A 13876-nucleotide genomic window follows, 5' to 3' on the forward strand; every position below is an offset into this window, starting at 1 on the left:
TGAAAAAATTACCAGTTATTTGAAAATTGAAGGTAGATATGAACTGATGATTTTTGATGCATGAAATATAAGTTTCCTCGCACATGGCCTCCATACATATTACCGCTCGGAAAATTACCCGCATCGAGTTCATGGACTGAAGACCGGTGCATAAAAAAACATAAATTGTTAGTGGAACATTGGTTAACATCCCCATACATAATTTAGCACAATGACCCACGCGGAACGAAACATTACTGTCACAGGCCAATCAATAGGCAACCGAAGCATTTTCTTCGAATCACCAACTGCACACACCGACATAGAGACACACACACACAGCGATACGGACAGCAGGGGGATGTCATTGTCACGCACGGTCCAAGTCGTCGAACTGGTTCGATCAATAAAACACCCTTTAGGGTTTCCGATTCCGGACGGAAACCCGCTCCCCGATAAGTATGACGCCACGTCATTTATGTTGATAATGCATCTCATTAATTGGCCCTCACACCCACTGCCATTTTGAATCTTCTTTCTCTGCGCGTCCGCGGCTCGCAACGCTCCGCTCCGGGACCATTGTTGGCAAAAGGATACTCATTTCTGGAGGCGTGCGGAGGGGGGTTGGGAGGGGATGGGAAAAGAGGTGGGGGAGGAGGGGGGAGAGAAGGATTTGAAAAAGGTAGGGAGAACGTTGGAGGATTAAGAAGTCGGGGGTGGGTTTGGGATTTTGCTGCAGCTTTATAAGACTCTTTGGCTGGAGGCAAGAAATTAAGAAGTTTCCGCGAAAAACGGAGGAGAGCCGGCGGATTGGAGCAGTGCATGCCAGACGACCGTGGGGGGGGGGGGCTTAATTGCTCAAAAACTAGTCCGTGCATAACTGGGGAGTCATTAATTTTCGCAATGCACTTCTCTGATTATGAAAAAATCGCCCGCCTCGAATTCTTAACGTTGAGCGCAGTGGAAGGAATCTCGGGGAAGGAGGAATAAGACAGACTAAGTAAGAAGTTCCTGCCAGGATCCTCTATCGTTTCAAGCTAGAAAAATCGAAAATTTTAGTGCATGCACGCGAACGCCTCAGGCGCTTGCTTGCTTCTCTTTTGAGCTACGCATGATCAAAATAAATTGAAACTTTACGCTGAACGTACATACAAAATGCTTCTGCGTCAAAAATATTCTGTACACTGCCCTAATTTTCTACACTCCCTTCTCATCTGATTTGCACTCGCTTCCTATTTGATGCTATTTTGTTTTCGTTCACCCGAATTCTTGCATTTTTTAACATACTTTGGATTCCCATTGTTTTAAACTCTTATGCTTACCTCACCCACATTTTTGGCTGAAAAATTACATTGAGACAAATACGTCTTAAACATAGCAGCTTTACCATCTCTTGAGTCAATATTCTCTCCAAATTTGAGAGAGGAGTAATGCAAATAAAAAGAAAATAAAATTGAAGTAACCATAGGCTGGAGAAAAAGTCCCCAAATTAGTTACAAGAAATTCTCTATTTTGAGCCCCTAATGCAACATTTGTTGAGAAGCATGATGACACCTTAGCACCATTATGGAAACTAGTGGAAATTCTTTAAAATGACAATTAACTACGTAGTGAAATTAATTCAAGGACGTAAACTTTGGTGAATAATTTGTATATCATTCAGGGTATGAGAATCATGAAAGCTTTCGAAGTATTTATAACTTTGACAAAATAATTGATGTTTTTAGATTTGCTATCACGTTGTAACTGCACTACGAATTCATGGGGAAAATTCACGCAAGTCCCAATAAAAGAGATTATCAGAGGAGTTACTACCATTCAAGTAGCTAAATAATTGTTTTACATCAGTTTTTATGAAGGTTAAAGTACAGCAGATACTCCATACTCCGCCTGATTTTCTCTCACAACTATACCATAGGTCCTAACCTCCTTCATCCGATCCATGAAATCTGTCTTTTACCAAGCATTTATCGTATCCTCAGTATCCTTCACATAAACTCAGCATCCAACACAAACCATTCGCCCTCATCCACCACATTCATAACTGCCATTGTTCTTTTCCCCCCGGTTCACCATCCCTTATTTATCCTCCTCTATGCCCACTTAATACAATAATTCTTAAACTATGAAGGCTTTTGAGACAATGTTGACTTGACGATTCAATAAAAAATGTTTTTCTAACGGTTAAGGTGTTAGCATTACATAATGATTTCCCATTTCGCCATTTTCAATGAAAAAGTTAGCCCAAGTGTTGCCCATAGATTCATTTTATCAAAAGAAAATGGGATTTAAAATACCTGATTCGCAGTCCGATGTGATCGCGTGGAAACATTTTTTCTATCCAGACATGAAATTTTATCACGATTTTAAACATTGCAGTATTACAATATATCATAGTATGTATATATAATATAGCTATAAGAATAACATTTATCAACAAGTGAATACTTCGCTTTGGTCTTCTACTCGAAATAGGTCTCTCTAATGACTTCATTTTACGGATATTTTTCTATTTAAATAACGTTAATGGATTATATGGCGGCCGATGTGAATGCATGAAAGGGATTTTCTTGAAATCTTAGCTTTTATGTCATTGGTAAATGTTGGGATGTTCGAAATTAAGAGTAAGTTCATCACCACATGATTATCTAAAAAAGTCCAGTTATTACTAATACACCATGAACGAAAATGCACTACAAACAGGATCATTGATTATAAATGTACTGTTTCTTACAAATTCTAATATTGATAACTATACTTCAAACACATTGTACATAAATATTGTTTATGAGTCAAATTTCGGATGATATTCATGTAAAAAATTACAATAATTAGTTAATTTTCCACACAACACTATTTTCCTAATAACAAAAGCATTAAAATGCATATTTAATTTCTATATTTTCATTATTCAGTCGGCCGGTACAATAATGCCAAAAGCACTAATAGCTTTAAATTACTTGATGAATGACCCTATCAATGGCATCGTACGGAATAAACGCCATATTAGTAATATTAGTGCTCAGAAAGCATAAATATTTAAGCTGCCTTGTGATGCACAGAAACTAATTGCATTGAAATATAATGGAAAAATAGGATAGAAGTAGTCCATATTGCGGAAAAAACGCGTGTACGGCATGCACATCTTCTTTCACCTCCTTAATCGATACCAGGAAGGATACGAGGAAATGCGTTACACAAATCGTTAGAAAACGCCAGAAACGCTTCTTGTGCTCGGCTTATGGGAAGGGACCCGCACCGATTCTCTTTCCCTGCGTGTGAGCTCCCGAGGCCCGCCAAACCTGTTCTGGCGGCGTGGGTGGCCAAGCTCTAAACTGAGCCGGGAAGGCAGCCGCCAGGACACTCGGTCGATGGAGCTGCTTCCGCCGGGAGAAGTTCACGCACTGACCGGCCAGATCTTTTTACGAAAACGAAGCTTTTTGGGAATAATTTGGAGTCGCCAAGAGAAATTTGGAGTCGCCAGGCTATGATGTGTAATCACAAAAATCATCAACAACATTTTTATAATTTTTTTCATGAAACATTTTGATAATATTTAGGAGTCGCCAACAGAAATAGCTATGATAAGTAATAATGAAAATCATCAACAACGTTCTCATAATTTTTTGTTGATGAAGCTTTTTGGGAATACTTTGTAGTCACCAACAGAAGTAGCCATGATGCGTAATTACAAAAATCATCCACACCGTTTTTATAATTTTGTTGATGATGCTGTTTAGGAATATTTAGCAGTCTCCAACATAAATGGCTATGGTGAGTAATAATAAAAATCATCAACAAAATTTGCATAATGTTTTTGATGAAGCATTTTTAGAATATTTAGGAGTCGCCATCAGAAATAGCTATGATGCGTAATCATAAAAATCATCAACAATGTTTTCATAATCTTGTTGATAATGAAGATGTAGCTTTAAAATATAATTTAGAATATCCCAATTTCTGCATGAATAAATTGGATTAATCTATAACTTTATAACTGCATTACATAAATGATCATAATTTTCAACACGCTCAAAATAATTCTCATATGAAATTTTACGTCTTGAGTGACTGTAATACCACTGCAGGTAGCATAATAAAGAGGACCATTTATAGTTCACAAAGCCTAAATTAATTTTAAGTTCCAAAATATGTTCCGCAGATGATACTTTGCAATTACAATTGTGATCTTCCAAATTGTCATGGCCAAATTTATTTTTTATCATAACTATCGTACCTAATTATATGCATTAAATGAGGTATAATAATGAATCTTTCATATTAATAAACCTTAAAGTTACTTTATAACCAAAGAGTATGAAAATAAATACACATATTATCCTGTCAATTCAATTTCATCGAGATGATTTCGCGGAAATTAATCGTAAATTTCATTATCTCGATATTTTACATTATATAAACGTGAATATTATTTTCATATAAAGGGAAACAAACTAAAGCCTGTATTCCTTTACGAAACTTACTCTAACTTAATACAGGAGATTTTCGAGAACATTTACTCTGAAAGCTGGTGGCTTATCCGTGTCAAAATTATAGTTTCTTTTAATATTATTGAGGAATTTCAATTATTAAATGTTATGCAGCAAGTCAAAAACGCAATCACTCTTATTTACCCGACTTGCACGGGTTCTAGTTATAAATGGGAAAGTTAAATTACGCGCAAATAATTTATATTTGGAGGAGGAGGAAGAGCTTCATGACTGGAGTGTTTACTAGTGAATTGTTTGAACATCAAAGATGTGCCGCAGAATGCCAAAAAATGCTATTAAAGTGGGTAGTAATATTAAAATGTTACAAAATGATTCATTAAGAACTAGAAAATGGGATTAAGTATTCACTTAAACTCTAATTTTCTAGCTTTATCTTCAGATCTTTACTTGTTTTTTTTTAATGAAACACCAATACTATTGGTAATTTCCTTTGAAACGCATATGAATCAAAAATGCATTACCTTTACCTAAAATGAAATATAAGGTAATATTTCTCAGAAAAAGGATTCATGAACACGAAATACAAAATCCTAAACTTCTCTCACTAATTTTTTTCAAAGTTATTATATTATTACCCCAAAATATCTCTCAAGATATATACCGTGGTTTACTGAACTTTCTCATTTATAGATACTGTCCGTGCTTCTCACAAAAGCCATAAAGAACAATCAACCCGATCGAATCATTTTCTAATAACCCCAAATTTTCCTCAACTGTGACCTCGTCCGTTATTCCGCCAAAAGAGCTAGAAACCTTAAAGTCAATGTTGGGTATCCCTACCAGAAAGAACTCTGGTGGTATTTGACTTACATCTCCAACTTTTCTTAGATTCGAGTACTGTTCTAGTCATTTTAGTTTTTCGCTTTCAAGGTTATCCTTTGCTGTATAAATCATTTGAATGTAACATAATAGGGTGGTTTCTTTTACTGCCTTAATCGAAAGATTATTACTCCTAGAATACGTATTTCACGCCTTTAGATTTTTAAATGACAATATCTATTTTTCGCGATTAAATGAAAAGTGAAAATTTTCAATTGCGCGAAAACGCGACGGCTAAGTATGAATGCTGGGAAAAGCCCGTGTGTCGTCATTCTGGTTCCAGTTACCACCATTTGAGGCCACCTTCGTGCGAGGCTTTGAGCGCCGATACGATGCAGGCTGCATGCAGGTAGCAGAGTACCCGGATAGCAAGCAGCTCTTGGTTTAAATAAGGATTATTAATACCTTATCAAATGAAGGAAACTTTCATCATTGGCAGTTTTAATAGGTGATTATTAAGAGATTTTTCCCTGAAGTCTGTACCACATGCATGCATTGGTAATCTCAGACGATGTAAAACTCCACACTACTCGTATAGAAACTAGGTCGCTGTGACGTCACGTGGAGTGGCAACGCGCCAATCTGGCCTTTTTCAAATTAGGTTAAAATTGACGATTAACATTCGTCTAAACTGGGTTTTCTAAAAACCAAATAATTTGTGTATTGTGAGTACATAAATGTTGAGTTATGAATCGCAATTAATGTCTTTCGTTTTCTTTGATGAAGGAAACTACCCTATTCAGAATTATTACTGCAAAATTAAATTTAATATTTAATACACTCGATTCAGATATGCTTTATTGGCCCTAGGGTATTATGATTGAAATTTCTTACACTTATTATTTATCCTATTTTATCGCTATTTATTCCATCAATGCTAAGCCTTCGATTAGAATTGATTATTGGAATGATGTATTCACTATATTAAAATTTGTTAATTTACCTAAAATCGGTCATTGATTCTATATTTTCTTATTTTGTTGACAGTAATTTCATTAAGATAGCTTTCATTTTAGCCCTAATGAAAAGGCAATATCCCTATAATTAACCCCGTAATTAGTTTTGAAAAAGCAAAATTATACACATAATATCACAAAATTAATACGCCAGTTTTCTTGCTCAAGACGACGGTAAAATTTTGCCTTTATGAGATGAAAACAAGCTAAACAGGCAACAGAAAAGGGATAATTAACAAGTCTCTCTTCATATTCTGGTTACGTTAGGGGAAAGGTTTGTTATTGCACTTTCTGTTACACAAGGAAATTGAATTTTTATTGTAATGTATATGTCACACTATCGCATAAATGTTTTTGTTGCCAATGAGATTATTTATCTTTTTTCGATTGTAACTGTTGCTGTTGTTCTTTCCTTGTTAAAGGCTAATGACTAGAAAAATTACCACCAAGGGCAAATAAAAATTATTTTGGTCAATACCTTCATTCCAAAAAATCCAATCAGCAATAAAATAAACAAGCATTGCTTCTGCAGTTCAATATTTTCATTGTAGTTGGTTGGATCCGTACAAAATGGCATTATAATGGTCATGGTGGGATTACTTTAAATGCGATATTGCAATGGCATTATTAAATTTTACCCATCCTGGATATCTCCGAGTACACGGGGAAATGATTGGATGTTGTTGCTTCTAGTCCTTTTTACTTTTCATGTTGCTAACATTTACCATTTGAAGTATATGAACTATTTTCAAACTCTTCAAAATATATTTGACATCAACGCAAATCGCTGTCTGAATTTATTGTTAGATAATTCAATTACGTTATCCAATTAGGGCCGCTAGCCTATTTCTGGAGCTATTCGAGTATTTATTTTATCACTATCTTTTCTTCTTTCGCAATCGGTCACTTGCCAGCGATGGCTCAGCTGTTCTCAATATTTTCTCACCTTTTTCCAAACAGATAGGCAGTTGGTGCATCTCTGCATGATACAAATGGCATCGTACCATGAGCGTACCCAGCGAGGGGCAGGAGGCGGCAGCTTCCCCCTCCTCCGCACCCCAACCACCCTTGAAGCAAAATTTCACAAATGTCTTTAAGGAAAATGATATTTTTTCAAGCAAATTTTAGAAACTAATTAAGATCTGTTGCAGTTTCCTTTAAAATGTTGATTTAATTCACCTTTTCCATTCTTAAATCTTACCTACAACTTGAACAACCATAGCTTGCACCCCCCCCTTAGTTTTGATCCTGGGAACGCCCTTGCATCGTAAGCAGTCACGCACACAGGTTAAAAGTTACAGACACCAAAGAGGAAGTTTGCCATGAAAAAACATTTGGTTTAGCCGGTATTCGAACCTGGATCTTTTGATTGCCGGTCAGTCGCTTTAGCTAATTACGCCCCTAATCCATCTTCTCGGAGCGAGCTTAGGGATGGGTTTAACCGAACAAGGTGTTGACGTCATAAGTTGTGGCGCATGAGACGGGTGTCATGCTTACTAAGCCACTGTCGTAGAAGAAAACCTTTCTTTATCGCATATTGGCGACGACGAATTTCAGAGCACTGCATGAAACAAGTGACAATTGATGGTAATCACGAGCAAAAGTGCAAAGTTATATACACCAAGGATGAAGTTCGCGATGAAAAAAATATTTGGCTCAGCCTGGACTCGAACCCAGATCTCCCGATCGCCGGTCGGGCGAACTGCAATTTCCGAAGGCGAATGATCATAACAAGTGATCATGCGAATGAAATCATTCGCCGTGTATAACGGAAAAATTCGCGAATGAAGCGTCATGCGTATGATCATTCAGTGAAAATTTGAGCATGATCTATTTTGCTCCTATGAACCTGTGATTGATCACGTGATCATTCATCATGCATACGGCCTTGAGAATCTCCTTTTAGAACGTTTATGGATAATATTAGCTACATATTATCCGTATTGACGCGAGATTCCAGAATCTATGTCAATAGCGGCGCTCTTAGGAAAAAATTAGCCCAGAACCTTTTGAATTGAGCCCAAATATAGCGTGTGGAAAGGTCGATCTTGAACTTACGGGAAAATTAACGTGCTACTGAAAATTGCAGAGTGGTTTCATACGGTTTTTATCCCTGATTTGTTAATTCCAACAGTCAATCATGGAAGAAAACATCTTGGACTGAAAAATAACATGGATATAATAGAGAGAAAGTGCTATCGATTCGCATACATTTAAAGAATCCTTAACAATGACTTAAACTGCTGAAATGACAGTATATTTCAGTATAAGTTAAATAACTATGGAAAAGTAAAACTGCAATAGGATTTATATGTGACTGCTTTCATGGTGTAGAGAGAAATGTTTCAGGTTCGAAGATATTCAATAGGGAATTAAACGTAAGAAATACAATGAGTGAAGATTTATCATTGCTAACAATATGGTAAGGAACACAAAACGTGGCCAGTATAATTTTAAGTCAAAAATTTTCATTGGAATAATTTCTTTATTTCATTAAAAAAATCAGTCTCGATAGCGCTGATAACTCAGGAAGATTTGGCTGCACATAATTTTTCTAATTATTTCCACACAGTAACTTGCGTGCGGTGGTTTTCTTTTAGTTCTTTATAGGAATGATACATGGCGTCGAATATGTGTTTATTTTTTTCTATAAACCCCCCGAAGTTAAGAAGTTAATTTTCCGTTAAGTGGGGGATTTAAGTAGATCGCTAATTTTTTCTATAAATCGCCATGAGCTCAAGAGATGAAAATGTGGCGTGCGAAAAATAAAGCCATCGCTCAGCTCGGTGTGGTATGTAGCGTGACCCTGGGGGGAAAGGGGCTCTTAATCATCAAGCCATACCTAGACAAAACTCCTCTAGCCCCCTTCGTAGAGAGCGAGCGGAACACCAGACACGCACCCGGTTTCGCTGTAGGATCGGACGTGCTCTTGAAGTTCTTAGGGGCGCACTCCTCAAGCACGCAAACGCCTAATAATGTGCTTAGGCGATTTCCCAGGCAAAGTAGTCCAGAGCCGTATTTTTTTAAATGAAGTAAACCTCATAAATTACAGAGGCTTCCCACGGCAGACCTGAACCTGTATGTCACTTGTAGAAGCACCCTTAGACACCACTAGTAGAGAGAACAACTTGAAGTGAAGAGAGTATTTCATGGTATAGTATAGCCTCTCTAAGAAGGCATAGTATGGGTTACACCGAACCACCCGAGTTCGACACTACTTTTAGCCGTTAATTTTGAGGGTTTCACAGCAGCTAGGATAAAGTTAGTAGGGATTCAAATTTATGCAAAAAAATAAATGCTGGTTTAAGTGAACCTCTAATAGGCGAATGAAATAAAAATCATTTGGTTCCCCATTCGCCGATTTCAAATATGTGGAGGAACAATAAATCCAGTTCGTTTATAGACAGGGATCAACACTGATCTGATTCATTTTCGCTGTACTAGGGCTTATACCATAGAGCAGAGTGGTAAATATTTCTTTTGGCATTTGCCTACGTTGACCTAAGTAAGAATTACAATATATCGGAAGAAAAGAATGAGATGATATGATAGTAAATTATCCATGATGTGATGATATCTTGATAACTCTACGATATCTTGAAGAATTGTTTTAACTATTTTTTAGGATGCAAAATATCCCCAGATATTTCTTTTTTCTTAGTAAAAATTAGACGTAAATATAAATTATTACCGGGTTTCTAACAGCCATTCCAAACCATCCATTAACTAATGCTATATTTCTTCCGCAATTTAATATTGACGGCTAAAAATTCATGTGTAATAACACTAATAACCATACACTGTTAAAGCACGAAACGGACTGTCATTGTGGACTGACTAATTGAAATTGTTTAATAAATGGATAGATAGTATGATAGCATTACCAGGTATTTTTTTATTTTCTTCAATGAAAAATAGAATATAAATATTAATAAATCTTTCAAAAGTTTTCATGCAAATATGCGTCTCTTTTAGATGCACTTAATCTAGCTCTTACCCCTTCAACAAAATTAGGAGTAGAAAAATAACCATGGCATTATTATTAACCTCCATAAAAAGCCTTATTCTTCCATTCCGATGCCAGATTGACTATTGCACTCAACTCATTTCAATTTAAGACTCTAAAATTCAAAAATTTCTTTCTTTGATTTTACATCTTTTTAATCATCACAATTATTACCATTTTTCAGACACTAAGAACTATTAGGATGCTCATAATGCTAATTCTCCAACTTATTGTTTAATCACATAATTCAACCCAGCAATTGCTGCCCAGGGAGGAAATGGTGGGAAAGGAGAATTGCATAGCAATGAACAATTTCTAACCAGCAATCTGGTCACCATAAATTCAAGCCTAGAAGACCCTCATATCCAGCTCAAACTTCAGACTACGGCTTAATTATTGCCATTCTTTCCGGCTAACTGTTCCACCCATACAACTTTCTCCGTCGAGATTATATAAAAATAGTGTACTTGTTCTGTAACAAAAACGTTGTCTTAATTTGAAGAAAACATTTTTAGTGATAAACGGATCCCTAAATTTAATTTCACGATTCTCATTCATATGCCTAAATATACAGTACTCCTTTAAAAATGATGTGCTTCCATTAACAGTAATATTCTGGACGGATTTAGGCATTAGGGATAAATGCTTAATTGTAAAATAAAATAAATCATCTGAATCAGTACATCACTTTGATTGTCAATACATCCTGAAGTATCGTTCAGAACTAGAGCCTTCAAAGTTCGATGGACTATTGAAAGTGTATTTTCTGGCCCGATGAATGGTAGAATTTTCTTCCATCAATCTATTAAAAAAATGAACCGCACCTTTTACAGTAATGTTATTATAACTTCAGACGAAGGATTTTGTTGTTAACCACGCAGTCTCCGTAGCTCGAAATTGGGCTAAATTGTTAGCATTTAATCATGAAATAGAACAACAACTAGCTCTAATTCATGCAAAAATGATTCTCAATGTGATATATTTAACAAATCCTTGACAATGGCATTACAGGCTTAAATGACAGTTTTAGAAACATTCTAGAAAAAAAACAATGTAAAATATCTTTGACTGCTTTCATGATATAGAGCGAAATCTTTCAGGTTCTAAGATTTGATGAGGAATAAAATTAATATAAATAAATAGGGAGAAATTAAATAACTTGTACGATGTGTTGGAAGATCTTAATATTGGTAATATTGCAATGCCCAATATAACTAATTGAAGTATTCTTTTTGGCCTTTCTTAATTTAAGTGAAGAGGTTAGATATTCGACATTCAAATATTGCAATTTCCAATATTACTAATATTAAGAAATTAAATGCTAAAAATTAACTAATGAAAATGGAAGCTCATGGGAGTAATAGTTTTATTTCATCAGTGTTGATCAGATTAGCTACAAATATTTCTAATATTTTCGGTGCATCACCTATGAAAATCAATATTATCAATCGACAGCCATTTCCTCAATACTGCTGCCCTACTTTAAAACTAGATGATCGCCAGATATGTTACCATTCATGAAATATTAGCATTCGCTCGAAAATCCTACTGATAATTTATTCCGGTTACAATTCAAGTAGTTAAACGACTTTTCTGACTTGACTGATAAACTAAATTTAAGCGAAGAGGTAAAATATTCATCGCAAACATAGACACAGAAAACTCTTCTCTGTTTCCAGTACAATATCAAACAGATGAATTTTGGCTACTTAGGAAACGGGAGAGCCATCGAGAGTATCCGATTGGTAAACTGATGCTAGATTGGATATCAGTCTAATGGCATGCTTCGATTTCATTAAGCTATAATTAAAAAGACCAAACTGCAGCAAATGTTTAGTTCAGGGTGCACTTTTCACAGTTTATCCTCGAAAAAACCAACTGTAAAATATATAGTGGTAATATATTATATTTCCTTACCCCCTCTTGAAATCGCAGGTAAATTCCAGAACTTGACCAACCCCAAAGAACGAATATCGTCACATTCAACTGGCATGTAGCAATCTTCATTACAGTTTGACTTAACGTATCAAATGACTTCTATTTGCCTAGACGAAATAATGGGAAAATTCACATGGTGGTACCCAGAATATTTCAATAAAAGTGCCTACATAGGGGTTCCTGGCTACGAGCGTTTTCAAAAAATTCTAAGTTTGCAAATTCCTCGGCCATGCTCTAGGTAGTGATACGCGCTTAATTGGTAAAAATACCATTTTGAACACTAATTGCAACGAGAAACCAGAGTGAATATTCAAATAAATAGCAAGAATACGCTAAAACAGCAAGTGAGCAAATGAAGGCTAAAAAATTTTCATTAGCAAAAGTTACCGACTGTAGTACATTATAATTGTGAATGCCTTAATGTAAGAACTTATTACGTTTGTCTATATAAAATTGATTAAATACCTCCATCTCGCTCGGGAGTACTTGATATAGGTACCTTTCGATGATCCGTAGGAACCTTAATACCCATAACAGAGCTAACCCTTGTGGTTCCATTGAAAATATTAGATTTCCTGTAAACATCCTACCTTATTTGTCATAAATTATTCGGAAAGACAATTAAAAATTTAATGGTCTTACCGAAGACAATTAAAAAGTTAAGTCAAGTTCTTAAGCAAGGAATATTTTTGGATGAAAATAAAAGTAGATAAAAATGTGTGGACTAAACTTTGAATAAGCGCGCATAAATTTATTGAATAAATTAACAGATATTCGTAACGATGTATTTTGCGGTTACAATTAAAATGGCTAATAACTAACCATTGGGGCTAAATATAGTAAAACACGTTTTACTAACCATATCAACAGAAATAAACATCAAATAGACTTCTATGATATTATTGGTCATTTAGCTCCCGCAAATGCAATCAATTTTCCTCATTAGATGTTTCCAGCACTCTTTTAAAATGTTAATAGGGTAGTTTCCTTCATCAAAGAAAACGAAAGGCATTGATTGCGATTCGTTACCCACCATTACTGTATTCATAATATACAAATTATTTCGTTTTAGAAATTCCTGTTTAGACGAATGGCTATGGTCCATTTTTATCCTCATTTGAAAAGGGCCAGATTGGCGCCCATGCGATGCTACTCCACTAGACGTCACAGAGACCTAGTTTCTATACGAGAAGATAGGAGTCATACATCGTCTGAGGTTACCAATGCATGCATGAGGCGCAGAGATCAGGGAAACATGTCTTAATAATCACTTATTAAAACTGGCTAAGGTCGGAAAGTTTCCTTAGTTTGATAGGGTATTGATAATCCTTATTTAAGCCAAGCGCTACCAGCCAGCAGGGTACTCAGCTACCCGCTAGCAGTCTGCGTCGTATCAGCGCTCAACTCGCCTCAAGGTCACCTCACAGGGCGGCCAGAAATACGTCACACGGAGAGATTTCCCGGCATTCATACTTACGCGTCGCGTTTTCGCGCGCTTGAAATTTTTCACTTTTCATTTAATCGCGAAAAATAGATATCGTCATTTAAAAATCTAAAAGCGTGAAATACGTACTCCAGGAGTAATAATCTATCGATTTAGACAATAAAAAAATAATAGGAAACCACCCTATTGTGATTAATTAAAAAATACATTGATGCATAAGATT

The sequence above is a fragment of the Ischnura elegans genome, chromosome 1, assembly GCF_921293095.1.
Source record: "Ischnura elegans chromosome 1, ioIscEleg1.1, whole genome shotgun sequence".
Classification (NCBI taxonomy): Eukaryota; Metazoa; Arthropoda; class Insecta; order Odonata; family Coenagrionidae; genus Ischnura; species Ischnura elegans.